The sequence below is a fragment of the Marmota flaviventris genome, chromosome 4 (genome assembly GCF_047511675.1).
Source record: "Marmota flaviventris isolate mMarFla1 chromosome 4, mMarFla1.hap1, whole genome shotgun sequence".
Taxonomy (NCBI): Eukaryota; Metazoa; Chordata; class Mammalia; order Rodentia; family Sciuridae; genus Marmota; species Marmota flaviventris.
This window is the reverse complement of record NC_092501.1, coordinates 38,749,491-38,767,310: the sequence shown is the minus strand read 5'-3', so window position 1 is coordinate 38,767,310 and position 17,820 is coordinate 38,749,491. Positions and strand designations below refer to the sequence as shown.

At 38.7% G+C, this 17,820-nt stretch overlaps 1 protein-coding gene across 1 annotated transcript in view; it reads right to left on the bottom strand.

Moving 5' to 3' along the window:
- Positions 1-17,820, bottom strand: part of Grid1 (glutamate ionotropic receptor delta type subunit 1) — a 711,129-nt gene that overhangs the window by 254,114 nt on the left and 439,195 nt on the right. The window lies entirely within an intron of this gene.

Sequence of the window (17,820 nt, the reverse complement as noted above, 5' to 3'; positions counted from 1 at the left end):
AATTAATTTTTAAAAGTTATCTACAAAGTATCCAAAGCAGGGTCTGGAACACAGTGGGTATTCAGCAATGTGAGTTTGCTTCTGAGGACAACCACTCACCTCACTATTCCTGTGACACCCCACAGTGTACAAACAGAGATCTAAGGGCAAAGAGGAGGTCCTTCAGATCCCATTGTTTTCACAAAGTGGGTTCTTCAGCAGTTCTGAGCCAAGAAGAATGCTGGGCATGAGGTGACAGCAGCTGGCTTCTCCACTGCCTGAGAAAGCTCAGCCCCTCATTGCTTCAGCAACCGGCACATTGGTCTCCAGAGCTGCAGGGAACTGCATCCTACTTCTGATCACTGACAGATGAAGAGTTTCCTCACTCCCCTTTTGTAAGTGCATGATATTCATTTGGGATTCTTTAACCAGTTCGAAGAGACAGGCTGTCCCAGGGAACATAACATTTCCTGGTTTGAATAGAGTCAAAGCTGAGACTACTATCTCTGGGAGCCCTCAAATATCATTTGAGACACCTCACATCAACATATCCTGGTGGTATAAACTGCTGCCTCTGTTTCTGCTTCCATGTTCCACCTTTTAAAGGGGCCTCCTTGGGCAGCCCCACCAGGGGCCTATAATCCCCATGCTGTGTGTAAAGGCAGCAGCCTTGCATGTGTGAGTGTGTGTGAGAGAGAGCAAGCTCGTGTGTGTGTGCGTGCACGCAGGCGTTCTTGCTTCTCCTTCTCTGTGTGATGCATAATGATTATCCAGCCTGGAAAAGGAGGTCTAATAACAGGGTAGAAGAAGCAGATAATAGGGCCTTTCTGGCACTGCAGCAAGTTCATCTGAATCCACTGGAATCCATTTGTGGGAAGAGCAATGGATAGGAATACAGAAAGGTAGAGACGCTAACCTTTAGTTTTCACATACATTTGCTGCACGTGGTAATTAAAGCTATTTTTAAAACTCCCTAAGTGTCAGCACTCCCTTTCCCAAGCATTCTTCTGTCAAAACTCTGCAAAATGGCAATACATTTGCAGGAAACAATTGACTCATGTCTAAAAGCATGGAGTCTGATTCCACAGCAATGATAGGTTGTCTGTTTACAAGGAGTTTGAACTTGGGTTGTAGAGAAGGTAGAGAGGTTCCCACAGCCCTTGTCTACCTGAAGTTTAGTGATCCATGGCCACTTGCTTCTCATGCATGATACTATAAGCAAGTGGTAGTAGGGGAGAGGGACATGGTTCTCAAATTCTTATGAGTAGCCCCAGTGCCTGATACCTATATTTAGCACATGTATAATGAAAGAGTTTGCCAAGAGTTTGTCATGATAGAGAGATGAAGAGAAAAGTTGTGGACCACTGAAGAATCATAACCTGAACTCTCTGGGGTATTGAGAGAAGAATCAGACATGAAAATATCAGTAGATGTTGCAAGGAAGGGGGTTGCAGTAGTATGAGTTGAGACTTGAAGCATATCTAGAAGACTGAAAGGCAAAGTTAGGGAGAACTAGGGCCCCAATAAGCCCTGAACCCAATAAAAAATGCTGCAACTCACATTCATCCAGGTAATAATCCAAGATGTGTTCCCATGCCCTGCGCTTCTCATGAAGAAATGCACTGATCAAGAATCAATACCTTAAATCTAGGTGTTCTCTTCATTAAGGTCCAAAGACTAAACTTTGCTACAGAGCACTAGTTGCTTGTTAATGAAAAGAGCTATCTTTCAAGAGTGTTTATTATTTGCCTGTCCCTGGGTTCAATCACTTTTTATATGGCAGCTCATTTAATCTTCACAACTCTCACAGCAGGTGACTATTATGAGCCCAAAGAACAGATGAGAAAAATAAGGCTCAAGGAAGAGAATGGAACAGTTTTCTTGGAGTTATAGAATTAGTATGTATTGGAGCCCAAATCAATTCATGGTGTGTTCCCAAAGACTGACCTAGAACCCAATGGCACATTGATATTTTCTCAGTCTTGCTCCCCAAGCTCATCGTGTGTGCACTGTCCTCTGGAAAGGCTTAAGGTCGTATGTTAGTCATGTTTTCATTGCTGTGATCAATACACCTGATAAGGACAACTTAGAGGAGGAAACATTTATTTGGTCTCAGGGCTTCAGAGGTTTAATCCATAGTCAGCTGACTTCATTGCTTTAGGCCTGAGGTGATGCAGAACATCATGGCAGAAGGTGTGGTAGAAGAGAGTTGTTCTGCTCATAGCAACCAAGAAGCAGAGAGAGAGAGTGCACATGAAAAGCCAGGGACAAAACATTTAATCCCCAAGAGTGCCTCCAGTGACCCATTTCCCACATCCTACCTATCTACAATTATCACTCAGTAATCCATTAAAATTATTAACCCATAAATACGGATTCCATAAAATGGATTAATCCACTGATTAGGTTATGGCTCTCATCTAATTGCTTCATCTCCTGCATTGACACAGGAGATTTGGGGGGATACATCATATGCAAACCGTAATAGGTTGATAGAAAAACAATGCCTTCATGCATCTGTAAATACAAATGTTAAATCTCATAAGTTCCTTTTAGGTTGAGAAAGGAAAATAGATCTATTCCAATTAATAGATGGAAGGACATTTTCAGTGAATATAGTTTCTTTCCTTTTAATACTACTCATATGACATCTATTGGTTTATTTGCATGAGATTTTGTAAGTTCTTAAACCTTTTCCACAAGTGATGTTTAAAAATAAGATGCTAATGTGCAAAATAATATAAAGGGAAGAAATCTAATAATTAATAACAAGAGTTTCAGAATAAGACTTTCCTTAATAAGAACTATATTACTGCTTCCAAATTATAAAAAGAAATCACATATTGTTGTAATTCAATCACTCATTCAATGTTCAGGTAGTGCCAAATGTGAGGAAGGAAGGTAAGGAGGGGAAGTGTAGCATAAAGTATATCATCCATAAGTTTGGAGTCACTCAGATCTAAGTTCAAATCCTGATCCTGCCTCTTACTGATTATGGCACTGAAGAGTCAGCCAAGCTCTCTGGCCTTTTTCCTTACTTGTAGAATGGAATACTGCAACCTGAAATTCCTGAGGACCCAGTCCTCCCATCTTTCCAGGAGTGCACACTCTAGGTTATCACACCCTCGTGGCAGTATAACCTGAGACCAGCACTCCCTGCTTCCCCTGTGATATGGTTTCTTCACCTGGCTTTCAGGATTCCATCTCTTACTTGGTCTCCTTCTCCACCTCAGGCTGCTCCTTCTCAGATTCTTTGCTCTGGCCCAGTGTGGCCCTTAGTGGTCCTTCTTCTCATTTTTAGCAATACATTCCTTCAGTGAGCTCATTCACTATATGCAGATGACTCCCCAATTCTTTTTCCTTTTTTATTTATTTATTTTTTTTGGTACTGGGGATCGAACCCAAGGGCACTTTACCACTGAGTTACATCCCCAGTCCTCTTTAATTTTTTATTTTGAGACAAAATCTTACCAAGTTGCTGCGGGTTTCACTGAGTTGCTGAGGCTAGCATTAAACTTGCAATCTTTCTCCTTCCATTTCCCAAATTGTTGGAATTACAGGCATGTGCCACCATACTTGGCTGACTCCTTCGATGATTACCCCAAATTCTCACCACTAGCATCATCCTTCCTATGAACTCCAGCTTCATAAAGATGCATGTCCCCTCAGCACCACTCAACAGTCAAATAGGCATCTAAAAATTAACACAGTCAAACCAAATTCTTGATCTCACCTTTCAAATATGTACCATTACTGACCCCTCATATCAAGAAATGTCTCTCTTTCCAGTTCCTCAAGCTAAAAAAATAATAAATAATAAATTAAAGCCCTAGAATTATCCTTGACTTCTTTATCTCTCATAACCTACATCTAGTCCAATTATTCATATCTGTTTACCTCCCAAATATATCCAGAATGCAACTACATTGTGCTACCCTACTTCTACAACCATGATCCAAACCATCATTCTTCCTCCCTGGATAATCATGGTAGCTTACTAAATATTTTCCCTGCCTTCTCCTTACCCTTCTTAATTCCTCAGACATTTTTAAGACAGTTGCCAGAATCTGATTAAAATTAAACCACATCTTGTCATTATTTTGTCCAAAACCCTCGACTCATTTCCCACTTCACTCAATGAAAACTACATGTCTTGCAAGGCCCACAATGTCCTACATGACCTGGCCTCCTGCCAGGCCTTTGACTCCTCCTCTCCACTGCTCTCTCCATTATTCACTCTGCTTCAGCTAGACTAGCCTCTGTGCTGTTCCTCGGGCCTTCCCATGAGGCTCCCAACCAGAGACTTCACACCTGTCATCATGCAAAAAATGTTCTTTGTCCTCTTCAATGCACAGCTTCCTCACTTACACACTTTTTAAGTCCCTGTTCAAATATTACTTCATCAAAGAGGCCCTCTATGATCACTCAATATGATAGAAACCATTATTTCTCCCTCTTTCCTTCTTACACAGCTTTATCATTGTACACAGAATCTGTAAAATTATGTACTTAATTGGTATTTTTTCATCTGTCTTCTCCAATTCAAAATATGTTCAGCCAAGCCTGGGGTGGTAGCACAACAGCAAGGTGCTAAGCAACTCAGTGAGACCTTGTCTCTAATAAAATATAAAATAGGGTCAGTGATGTGGCTCAGTGGTTGAGTGCTCCTGAGTTTATTCCCTGGTATCTCCCCTAAAAGAGAAATGTGTTCAGCCAGGTGCACTGGCACATTTCTGTATTTCCAGCTACATTGCAGGATTTTAAGAGAATCAATGAAGTCCAGGAGTTTGATGCCAGCCTGAACAACACAGTGAGATTCCATATCATATAGAAAAAAAAAGGCTTCATAAAGCCAGCGATTTTGTAATTGAATAAAATAATAAAGGTGACATCCATTATTAACCAAGATGGTGGCACAGGTACTGGATTTACCTACCTGCTGGAAATAAGTAAAACGACTAGACAAAATTTATAAAATAATAGTTTACAAAGCACTGTACAATAGGCAATAAAGGCTAATGATCCTTTTAGACAAGGAAGGAAAGTGACCCCTGTGATTAAACTAGAATACTGTCTTGAGGGATTTCCACACCACAATGCAGTGGGGAAGAGGGACATGCAGAAGACAGTGGATTCAATGCAGTGAGGCTCTTTTGATGACAGACTGGAAGGCCAAGGCAGCTAGAGTTCATCGGACTGAATTCTACAGACAAGAGAACAGCATGGAAAGAGAAGAACATGCTACACCCAGAGGGTCCTCCTTTAATTCTCATCAGAGTACTGACCAGGGATACATGAAGGAAAAACTATATGTGGTAGGAAAAGAGCCAATCAAAAAGTTAGAGAGATCAGTGATGGAGCTCACACAGGGCCAAGAAGTGCCTCCTTCCACCATCTAGGCTGGAAAACCTTGTACTTCGTGTGCACTGGGTAAAATTCTCAGGAAGTATATCCTTAGTAGTACAGAATGATAAGCCCCAGACTGAGTTTACTTGAGAAATAACTAATAAAACACAAAACAAGAGGATCAGAGTGTTTCCAAATAACTACATCCTAGGAAAAAAAAATTCAAGAATATTTACAGAAATGCAAAAATATCCAGCACTCAATTTGGTAAATTCACAAGTTCTTGCCTTTAATAAAGATAAACCAGCATTCAGAAAACAGAAAAACAAAATGATAATAAGAATATTCAATAAATCAAAACTGACCCAGAACTGAAACAGAAATAAGGACTAGCAGGTAATAACCTTAAACAGTTATTTTAGCCATTTTATATGTTCAAAAATGTAAGTAAAGACATTGAAGATTTATGAAAAAGATTCAAACTTCTAGAGGTCAAGACTATAATTATGAGGTTAAAAACACACTGGGTAGGATTATTGATAGATTAAACACCAAAGAATAAAAGATAAGTGAACCTGAAGACTAACAATAAAAATGCAAAATGAAACAAAAAAAAAATGAGAAGAATATCAGTGCCGTGTGGGACAACTTCAAAAAGTCTAATATATATGTAATTGGAATCTTCAATAAGAGGATGGGGAGGAGAAAAAATATTTAAAGAAATAGTAGGCAATATTTTTATATTGAAGAAATAATACATAGAAGTTTTGATGAAATATAAATTCACAAGTCCAATAGCTCAAATATCTGCAAGCACAGAAAGAAAGAAGGAAAGGGAGGGAAGAAAGGAGGGTTAGAAGTAGGGAAGGAAGGGAAAGAAGGAATGAGGGAAATTCTAAAATAAAGCAAAAATAAAGGATTTGGTACCCACAGGACAACAAAAATAAGAACATTAGATTTCTTGTCAGTAAAAGTTAGAATACAATGGGGCAACATTTTTAAAGTACTTAAAGCAAAAACTGTCAACCTAGAATTCTACACCCAGCAAAAGTATCTTTCAAAAACGAAGGTGAAATAAAGTCATTTTCAGACATAAAAGCTGAAAGCTGTCAAAAGCTGAAAACTTTCATCACTAGCAGATCTACACTATAAGAAATGTTAAAGAAATTCTACAGGCAGAGGGAAAATGATACCAGAACAAATACAAATGCTCACAAAGAAATTAAGCATCTGAAATGATAGTTACATATAGGAAAGTACAGATTTTTCTTCTTATTCTTTGAATACCTTTAAAAGATAATTGATTATTCAAATAAATATAATAGCAATGCATTGTGGTGTGTATAACATATATAAAATTAATATTTATGAGAATAATCACACAAAGACCAGGAAAGGATAAGTGGAATATGTGATTGTCAGATACTTGTGAAGTGTAATAATGACACTTAAAAGTAGAATGTGGTAAATTAAATATGTACAGTCAACCCTCTATAACCATGCTTTCCACATTTGCAGGTCTAACTAACAACAAATCAAAAATTTTCAATCAAAAAATATTATGCTGTTGCTGAGCTGTACTATGTAGACAGGACTACATGGTTGCTTCTGTACCAAGCATGGACAGATCTTCTATTGTCTTAATTCCCTAAACAGCACAGCATAACAACTATCTACATAGCACTTAGAGCATACAGACGTGCTTCCTTTTATTGTGCTTCACTTTGTTGTGTTTCACTGATAATGTGGTTTTTATAAATGGCAGGTTTGGGGCAACCCTACATAAATCAAGTTTATTGGTGCCAGCTTTCCAATGGCATGTGCTCACTTTGAGTCTCTGTGTTATATTCTGGTAATTCTCACAACATTTCAAACATTTTTATTATATATGTTATGGTAGTCTGTTATCAGTGATCTTTGATGTTGCTATTGTAATTGTTTTGGGATGCCAAGAACCATATCCATATAAGATGGCGAATTTAATTAACAGGTGACTGCTCTACCAACTAGCTATTTACCCATGTGTTTCCCTCTCCTCAGGCCTCCATATTCCCAAAACACAGCAATATTGAAATAAGACCAATTAATAACTTTACAATGGCCTCTGAGTGTTCAAGTGAAAGGAAGAGTCAAACGTCTCTCACTTTAAATCAAACACTAGAAATGATTAAGCTTAGTGAGAAAGACATGTAGAGACTAAGACAGGCTGAAAGTCAGGCCTCTTGTGCCATTTAGCCAAGTTGTAAATGCAAAGGAAAAGCTCTTGAATAAAATTAAAAGTGCTATTGCAGTGAACACACAAATTATTAAAAAAAGAAAAACAATCCTAGTGCTGTAATACATGAAGTTTTGGTGGTGTGGATACAAGGTCTAAACCAGTCATAACATCCCCTTAAGCTAAAGCCTAATCCAGAGCAAGGCCCTAACTCTCCAATTCCGTGAAGTCTGAAAGAGGTGAGAAAGCTGCAGAAGAAAAGTCTGAAGCAAACACAGGTTAGAACATAAGGTTTAAGGAAAGATGCCATCTCTAAAACATGAAGTTACAAAGTGAAGCAGCTGACAGTTATCTGAAGATCTAGCTCAGATCATTAATGAAGGTAGCCACACTAGACCACGGATTCCCAGTGCAGACAAAATAGCTTTCTAGAAGAAGATGCCATCTAGGATTTCTATAGCTAAAGTGAAGAAGTTACCTCCTGGACTTGAAGCATCAAAGGAAAGGCTGACTCTTTTGCTAGGGGCTAATGAATGTAGTGACTTGAAGTTGATGTCTTATCTTCATGTGCCATTCTATAACTCCTGAAGTCCCTAAGAATTATACCAAATATACCCTGCCTGTGCTCTATAAATGGAACAGCAAAGCCTGAATGACAGCACATTTGTTTACAACATGCTTCTTAACTTTATTTTAGTTTTTGATTAACATGCAATAATTTTATATGTCAATAGGGTGCAGTATAATATTCAGGCTCATACATACAGTGTTCACTGATCCACTCAGGCTAATTAGCATTTCCCTCTCCTATCACTTCTTTATGTTTAGAGACTTTGAGCCCCTTCTTTTAGATGTTCATAAAATATATTATATGTGGCTGTGTGCTATAATCATCTCTCTGTGTGGCAGAATACCAGAACTTATTTCCTCTATCTAACTGTGCTTTTGTATTCATTATCCAACATCCCTTTATCCTCAACCCCTGACTCTTTCCAGCCTTTAGTAATTACTATTCCACATTCAGATTGACTTTTTAAGCTTCCACATATGAGAGAGAACATATAGGATTTCATTTCACTTAACATAACATCCTCTAGTTTCATCTATTTTCCTGCAAATGACAGAATTTCATTATATTTTAGCTGAATAATATCCCACTGCATGTGTGTATCACATTTTCTTTACTCATCTGTCTATAAGCACTTAGTTACTGTGAATACTGCAGCAACAAAATGAACATATAGGTATCTCTTTGATATGCTGATTTCATTTCTTTTAAATTTTGTTCCTAGAAATGGAATAGTTGGGTCATACAGTATATCTCTTGTTTTTGTTTTGTTGTTGTTGTTTGGTTGGTTGGGTTTTTTTATTGACTATTTAGATCTATTGCTCAGAGTAAGAGTCCTTTCAAAATATTACTGCTCATTGACAACGTATTTGGTCACCCAAGTGCCTGATGAAGATGTAAAATGAGATTAATGTTGTTTTCACGGCTGCTAACAAACACATCTATTCTGCAGTGCATGGATCAAGGAGTGGTTTTGAGTTTGAAGTCTTAGTGAGTAGCTCTACTAATACCAGATAAAGTATATTGCAAAGAAGAGAAAGTTAGTTTCCACAGATAAAGGAGGTCCCTTCATAATGGTAAACAGGTCTATTAATCAAGAAGATATAAAATTCCTAACATTTATACTGCTTGTAACAAAGCTTTAAAATATATTAAACAACTGATAAAACTTCAAGGGAAAATGAACAACTCACAATTAATATTTTAATACCTTTCTCAATAACTGATGGAATAAGTAGACAAAAAAAACCATCAAGGACATTAAAGACACAAAGAAAATTATCAATAAATTGACCTAATTCATATTTATAGAAAGTACCACACAGCAGTTTACACATCCTTTTCAAATGCTCATGAAACATTTACCAAGACAATATGCTATACTATCAAATCAGCCTCAATAAATTTTAAAGGATTTAAGTAATAGAAAGTACATTTTCCGAACCACAATGGAATTAAGTTGGAAATTGATAACAAAAAGATCCTTGAAAAGCCCCAAATATTTCAAATTAAATAACATTCTTCTAAATAATCCAAGGGTCAAAGAAGAAATCAAAAAGTAATATAGGAAGTATTTGGAACTAAATAATGAATGCAGCATATCAAAATTTATGGGGTGGCACTGTCACTTAGAGGGAAATAGCAATGAGAAAAAGGAAGGTTTCAAATAAATGATCTCAGTTTCCCCAAGGAGCCAGAAGAAAGAAGAGCAAATTAAGGCCAAAGTAAGCAGAAGAAAGTAAATAATAAAGACAAAAACAGAAATCAACTGAAAATGATATAGGGAAAAAAATGAGAATATAAATGAAACAAAAAATCTGGCTCATCAAAATCAATAATATCAACTAATCAGACAAATTAAAACAAGAAAAAAACAGAAAAGAGAGATATAAATATCAAGGATGAGAGAGATCATGTCTACAGAATCAACAAGTATTTAAAGAATAAGGAAATACTGTCAACTTTTTACTTAAAAATTTGTCAACTTAGATGAAATAAGGAAATCCCTTAAATGACACAAATTAACTCAAAATAAACTCAAGAAGAAATAGATAGCACTATGTCTACTAAAGAAATTTAAATTGTAGTTAAAACATTCCATAGGGCTTCACTGGTGCATTCTAACAAATTCTTATAGAAAAAAAAAATTAAAATTCCACACAAATTCTTCTAGAATTGAACACTTTTCAACTCATATTTTGAAGTCAACATTACACTAATATCCAAACCAGAGAAAGACATTAAAAGAAAAAGAAGAGACCGATACCCCTTGTGAACACAGAAGAAAAAAAGTCTAATCAAAATGTTATCAAATCAAATGCAATACCATATACAAAATACATCATTATGAGTAAGTTGTATCTTGGGAATCCCAGGTTGCTTTAGAATTAGAAAATCAATAAATGCAATTTAGCATATTAACAAACTCTAAAGAATAATCATATGATTATTTCAGTAAATGCAGAAAGAGTATTGGACAAAATTCAACCTCAATTCTTGACAAAAATTCTCACCAAACTAGGAATAGAACTCCCAGTCTGATAAAAGGCATCTCCAGACAACCTACATCTAACTTAATACTTAAAGGTAAAACACTTGTATGTTTTCTTCCTAATATCAGGAAAAAGAAAAGGATGTCTGTTGTCCACACTTACATTCATCATTGTGCCAGAGGAACTCATCAGTGAGATTAGAACAAGAAAAAGAAATGAAAGGTATCCAAATACAAAGGAGGAGATAAACTCATATTCCCAGAGGTCATGAAAGTTAATATAGAATATCTTGGAATCTATGAACAACTGCTAGAATTAGTAAGTTTATCAAGGTTCCAAGGTACAAGATAAATATGCAAAAATCAACTGCATGTCTATATGTCACCAATGAACAACTGGAGATTAAAATGCTTTTAAAGTTATAATTTGCAATAGTATCAACAATATAAAATACTCAGGGATAAATCTGAGCGAAACTGTGAAAGGTCTGCACAATGAAAATGATAAAACATTGGTGAGAGAAATTTAAGAAGGCCTAAATTATTGGAGAGATACACCTTTATAGTTGAGAAGACTCAATATTATTAAGATGTCAATTCTCTCCAAATTAGACTATAGATAAATGGAATTCCAAATAAAATTTCAGGTATCAGTTTCTTAAAAAGTGACAAGCTTATTCTAAATTTCACATAAAAATTCCAAGGACCTAGGATAGCTAAAACAACTTCAAAAATGAAGAAGAGAGGCTGGGGTTGTGGCTCAGTAGTAGAGTGCTTGCCTAACACATGTGAGGCCCTGGGTTCAATCCTCAGCACCAAATATAAATAAATAAAATAAAGGTATTGTGTCCACCTACAACTAAAAAAAATATTAAAGAATGAAGAATAAAGGTAAAAGGCTAATATGATTTCCCATCTTATTATAAATCTATGTTAATTAAAAAAACATGGGACAACTGGGCACAGTGATGCATCCCTATAATTCCAATTGCTTGGGAGGCTGAGGCAGGAGAATCTTGAGTTCAAAGTCAGCCTTAGCAACTTAGTGAGGCCCGAAGCAACTCAGCAAGACACTGTTTCAATAAAATTAAAAGAGAGTTAGAGGAGATAGAGGGGTAAGGGAGGGGAGGCGGGGGGAGAGAGAGAGAGAGAGAGAGAGAGAGAGGGAGGCAGGTGGGCATGAGCACGTAGCACTGGGGATGTAGCTCAGTGGTTAAGTGCCCCTGGGTTCAATCACAGTACAAAAAAAAAAAGAGGGAGGTCTGGTACAAAGATAGAGGGAAAAAAACAAATCAATAGGACAGAATAGAAAGTTCAGTAATGTTTCAGATACCACAATAAAAGCATCTCAAATTAAAAAAATGTTTGCCCCTCCAAAGACAGTGTTAAAATGAATAGACAAGCTCCAGACTAGAAGGGAATATTTGTAAAATATACATCTGATAAAGAGCTTGTATGATGAATACATAAAGAACCTTCAGAACTCAGTAATTAGAAAGCAGATAATCTAGTGAAATGGACAAGATATTTAAACAGACACCTTACCAAAGGAGATATATAATATAGATGAGAAATAGGTTCACAAGAAAAGATACTCAATATCATTAGTCATCAGGAAAATAAAAATGAAATCACAATGAAGAATATTACACACCAATGCATTTCCAACAGCTGAGATCGAAAGGGCTGACCACACCAAGTACTGAAAATGACATGTAGCAACTGAAACTCTCATCCACTTAAAGCAGTTTCTTAAAAAGTTAAACATTCATCTACCACAGGGCTCAGCAATTTCACTTTAAGTATATACCCCCAGAGAAGTGAAAGCATACATCCATACAAATACTGAGGCATGTGAGTCAATAACAGCTTTACATATAATAGTCAAAAATCTAAAATAACCCAAATATCCATTGATAGGTGAATGGATAAACAAATTGTAGTGTAGTCATAGAACTGAATACTCCTCAACAATAAAAGGAAAAAACTATACATACAACTTAGATGAATCTTAATTATATTTGAGTAAACTAAAACATACTGAAAAAGAGAAATGAATACATACTACAGGATTCTACTCTAGAAGATACAAACAATCTGTAGTTCCAGAAACAGGTCAGTAGTTGCCTAAAAAGCGGGAGGGGGTGGGGCAGGAAGGTGAGATTACAAAAGGGAACAAGGACACTTTGGAGTGATTAATGTGCTCACTGTCTTCATTTTGTTATGGCTTCACAGTTGTATACACATGCCAAACTTAACAACTTAAATATGTGCATTTATTGTATGCCAATTAAACCTCACTGTAGCTATTAGATTTTAAATTAAAAAAAATTAGATAATAAAAGCACTACTCAAAAACAGTGCCTAGCCCCTTCTAATGTCTGATAAATGGCAACTCCTATTCTTCATTCAAGGATTCTAAGTTGGGGCTACAGAAGTGGGTAAGATGTTGTTCCTGTCCTCAAAGACACTGCAATCAGGCTAAGAAGAGAAACAAATGAATAGATTACAACAAACGTAATTGCTTTAGAGTGATACTAAATTAAATCTAAAGACGCCAAATGGCACAGGGACTTAATATTCAAACAGAATTAGAATCTTCAAAATGAAAGGGGAAAAAAATGAAGTCTTTTTCCCTCCCTCTCTTTTGAGTCCCAAGTAGAGATTTCTTTAAACTATGTGATTCAGCTTCTTAAAGTCTTTTGCTTCTTCTATGTTGCAAGAAGCTCTGTAGAGCCTGCAACGCCACCACCTGCCAATTCCCTACAGAGATGAGCATGTGAGGACCAAAAGTACATGAATGTGTTTCGGAAAAACAAATGCATGTGGCAGACAGTGTGCACTGCCTCATCCTTGGAAAGGCACCGCGAGCAATAGAGCCTGAAGATGCCTGCAGGAGACACCTGTTTCTCACTGTTAAAGTCATTTGCCCTCTTTGATCACAGAATCCTTTTCCACAAAGCACTGACGAATTAGCTGGGCACATTTTCCCCAGTGTGCAATTTGGGGATTTCTGCAGGAAGCCTAACTAATGCTTCCCCTGCCTTCCTTCCTGGCTGCTCCACCACCTGCCCAAGGCCAGGTACCAGGCAGAGGGAGCCTGGTGCCCCATCTGATCATATGCAAGCATAGAAAAGTGGGTGCAATGGAAACTTCTGAGTCCATAGAGAATTGGAATGATTTTGAATTCCTCTTCCTTCACATCTACATAATTGACAAAACAGAGTAAAGATAAGGAAGCAAGAGGCAGAGCAGCAAGAGATTTAGCAAGCAAGCTCCTCTACGAATGAAACCCACAATCTGGGAACTTTAGGAAAACTGATAGAAAGGAGATCCAGACTCTCACAAATAGGCTATCTGGAGAGTCACTCACATGCATCAATCCCCCAACACAGCAAGCTGGGTGAGGATTGCTCTCTGGAGAAACCAGGGAGGTCCTTTTGGCAGAGAGAATGTTTCACAGACCCTGTAAGAGAGGTTAAGTCCTGGACAGAGTTTGGGGAGGTTACAGCAGGCAGAAAGGAAAGTCCTGGCAAAGGTCTAGAGGCAGGAGGAAGAAATTTATGGGGGAAATAAGAAGTCACGGGTCCACTTTCAGGGATGAATAATGAGATAGTGAGTAATGCTAAGAAGAAAATAAGGGTGCAATGATACAGTAGGGGCTGGAGTGGACTGGGGTAGATTGCAGGATGTGGGTTTTTCTCCAACTGGCTGCAGTCGACCAGAAGGACGGGACAATGATCTTTAAGATCAGATACACTGAGCAGGTGTCAGGGAGGATGGTGAGTTCAGAGACACACACACTGAACTTCAGATGGGAATGGAGCTTCCAAGTAGCTGAGTCAAAAAGGCAGCTGGATCTCTGGGTCTGGAACTCAAGGGCACAGTTTGGAATGAACACGGGATATGGGTGTCATCAACATATTCTAGCAATAGGAGAGGGGTGCTGCGTGCCTGCTGACTGTGCCTCCATCCTTCTAAGAATCTACCTCCTGATGGACCCTTGGTGACCCATCAATCACCACTCTGCATCTCACTCACTGAGCCTCAAAGATTAGCGTGTGTTTCTATGTTCTTAAGCCTCTTAAACCATTTCCATCAATGTTTGCTGTGACTGCACGAATGGAAAAATAATTCTTAACAATGGGAACTGTCCAGTAACAAATGGAACATTTCAAGTCCCTATCACAATCAATCCTTCAAGAGACTGGGAGTCAGATTGCATATTCCACAAAAGGAATTCCTCTAGGAAGTTCCCAAGAAGCAAGACGATGAGATGCACATCACCAGCAGATGCAGAACTTTCTGGGGAGGGAAATATCCTCTTTGTCCAGATATCTATCCACACCAAGAATCCCCATGATTTACTGGACGAGCAAGAATGACAGCCATGTCTGGGTTCTGCTAAAGGTCACACACAGAAGAAGCATTTTACCATGACTAAAAAAGAGGTTCTAGAGGCCACATATCTCATCCAAATCAACTGATCTTGAACTGGAAGTCTCTGATGAATGACCCACAGTGGTTCCCTCCAGTAATCTGAGAAATGGGTCTTAATTGCTGCCTTTGTCTTTTCTCTAAGGCAGGTTATGAAAAGCTCATTGATGCAATTGGCCATATGCTATGGGCATCCACCTGCTTCAACCAAGCTTTTCAAGAATCTATTCTTTGCTCAGAATATTGAGGATTCAGTGATGAGATAGATCTGGCCATGACCTCAACAATTATAGTCTTGTGACTACCTTGATTAATGGTTCATTTTCTTTACATGAGTTCTTCTGAATACCCCTGCTTCTCCAAAGTAACACAACTTAGTCAATTAATGAAGATACAGTTTATGCCCCCACACACATCTGCCTGCCAGTATCTCCACAGTGGAGCCCAGAGACTTACAGAAGAAACTGTCACTGAGACACACACAGACACAAGCCTTCCTCTGCCTCCACTGATCTCTTCTCCAAATAAAACAGGTCTGTAATATACAACCCCAGGACTAACCAGTGAAAGGGCAGATGTATTAAGAAAACCACTACATAAAGAAAGCAAACAAAAACACATGCCCTTGAAGGTTTATCTTGAATCCTGGAAAATACATTAAGCACGTCAAATACAGAGGAAGAACCAGAAGACAGAGTCTGTAAAGCATGAAGAGAGCAGGGATCACAGCTGGAGGACCCTTCTGGAAGAAGATAAAAGTGGTAGAAGAGGGAGGAGGCACAAAGCTGAGCTTGTCTAAGGAGCTGAACTTCCTTCAGGGAAGTGGGAAACAGTTTTAAGAAGTGGAAAGACAAGGACTCTGAATAATAACTGAATTCTAGAGATCATGTTGATAGAAAGGGCATCATCAAATGCCCAACTTTGACACTCTATTGTTTGTTTTTCCTTTTTTCCCCCTTATTTTATTCCTAGTCATTGCACAGAAAAGTGACTGGCAAGTATTTGTCTGTTACTCAGTATTTAGATTGCTTGAAAAATTTTTGCAGATATTAAAATGATTTTACACTGCAAGAAGAATAACAGGACTTCTGTTTTCTATGGGGCATCCTGTAACAGGAAACAGTATTTCTGAACAGGGCCGTCTCCTAAGGACAAGCATACATGTAACTTAGAGAACATTTTCAGTCATTAGCCAGGGGTTGTGCTGAGGGCCAAGCTTTACCAGAGGCATTATCTTTGGATCTCAGACTTCAGGAATGTGCTGGCCCCAGTGGTGAGCCCAAGACTGTCACCATCATTGTGTTCTACTGACAGCCTTTACAGAATCAGACCCTGAACACAAGTTTAGGATCTTTCCAAGCCCAAGCGCACAATCATGTCATTGGGTGAAAAGGGGTATGAAGCCAGACTGTCTTCATCTAGAATCCTAAAGGCATCATTTAACAGTCATGAGTGATTTAACCCTTGGGGCCTCTGTTTTCTCATATGTAAAATGGAGATGATAATAACTGAACTATAACTGATGAGGACTAAAAAGGTAACAAATGAAAGGTGCACTTTAGAAAGGTTAATGGTTGTCCTTGGCTTCCCAAAGGAGTCTTCTTGTGGAAAAGGAAGCCAAGAAAGGAGGAGAGGTACCTGAGGAGTCTTTTTCGGCAGAACACACTTACTTGCAGATCAGTGTGCACTGCCTGGCTGGCCCAGGATGTGCTGCTGACCCAGTGGGGCACAGCTGTGGTCTTGAGTGAGGCTGTTCCAGTGTGACTCAAGAAGTGCCCCCCATACCTGTTTCCTCCTGGTGACACTGAGCTCTGGGTTCTAGCTGCCTCAGAAATGCCAGTTTTCCTGAGTAGGGAGTGCCCTAGGGGACCTCACACTGGGGTGCCTGAAGACAGGGAGTCTGGAAGGACAAAAGGCCCTGGGTGTGGGAGTGGGGGGGCTTAGAGGAAGGAAGGGAACCAGGTTAGAAATGTAAAAACAGAGCACGGTTTTGAAGACTGACCACAGAGAAACACTGTCTGTTGGATGTGGAGGAGTCATCAAAAAAGTAAACCTAGCACCAGATATTTGACATCAGGGGCACATAGAATGCTTCCTTTCTCTAGAACAAAGGAAGTTGGGCTTTGAAGAAGCTGTAGAGAAGCCAGCAAAGCACAGAGAATCAAGCCTTCCAGAGGATCAAGGAGGTCTCTTGTAGGTTCTGAAAAGCAGGGAGGGGCAGTCACGTCCCTTTGCCTAATTACCAGCACACATCCTACCACAGCACCCCAGGGGAAATGGATGGTTACTGTGCATGTCTCCAGCTGACCTGTGCAGACATGGAGCTAATAAGGTGTAAATTCATGGAGGAAAACCATGAAAAGTGGATCTTGGGAGCAGTTACTATCTGATAGTACCTACACCATTATTAACATTAGCTACCCAAAACTATTTCAGCCATATGAGCACTGAGCTAATGAGAAATACACATCATAAAAAAAGAAATTACCCACATAATAAACCTTGCATCTTCCAGAATGAAGCCATTAGAAATTGATCCACTAATTTAGGAGCAACTGAAGGCTGCAGCCCAGATGAAAGCACCAGGAAACACATTCTCAAGTTCACTCCCAGCTCACACACACTGCAGTCACACAGGCTGCCTTGGTTTGTAGTTCCTAAATAAACATGTGGTCAGAGGGGATTCTTTAGGAAAGCTTGGCCTGTGGTTACTGGCCACTCCCAAGCAATGCCTGCAGGCTGGGAGAAGCCAGGACCAGGCAGGCTGCAATGACATCTCATGTT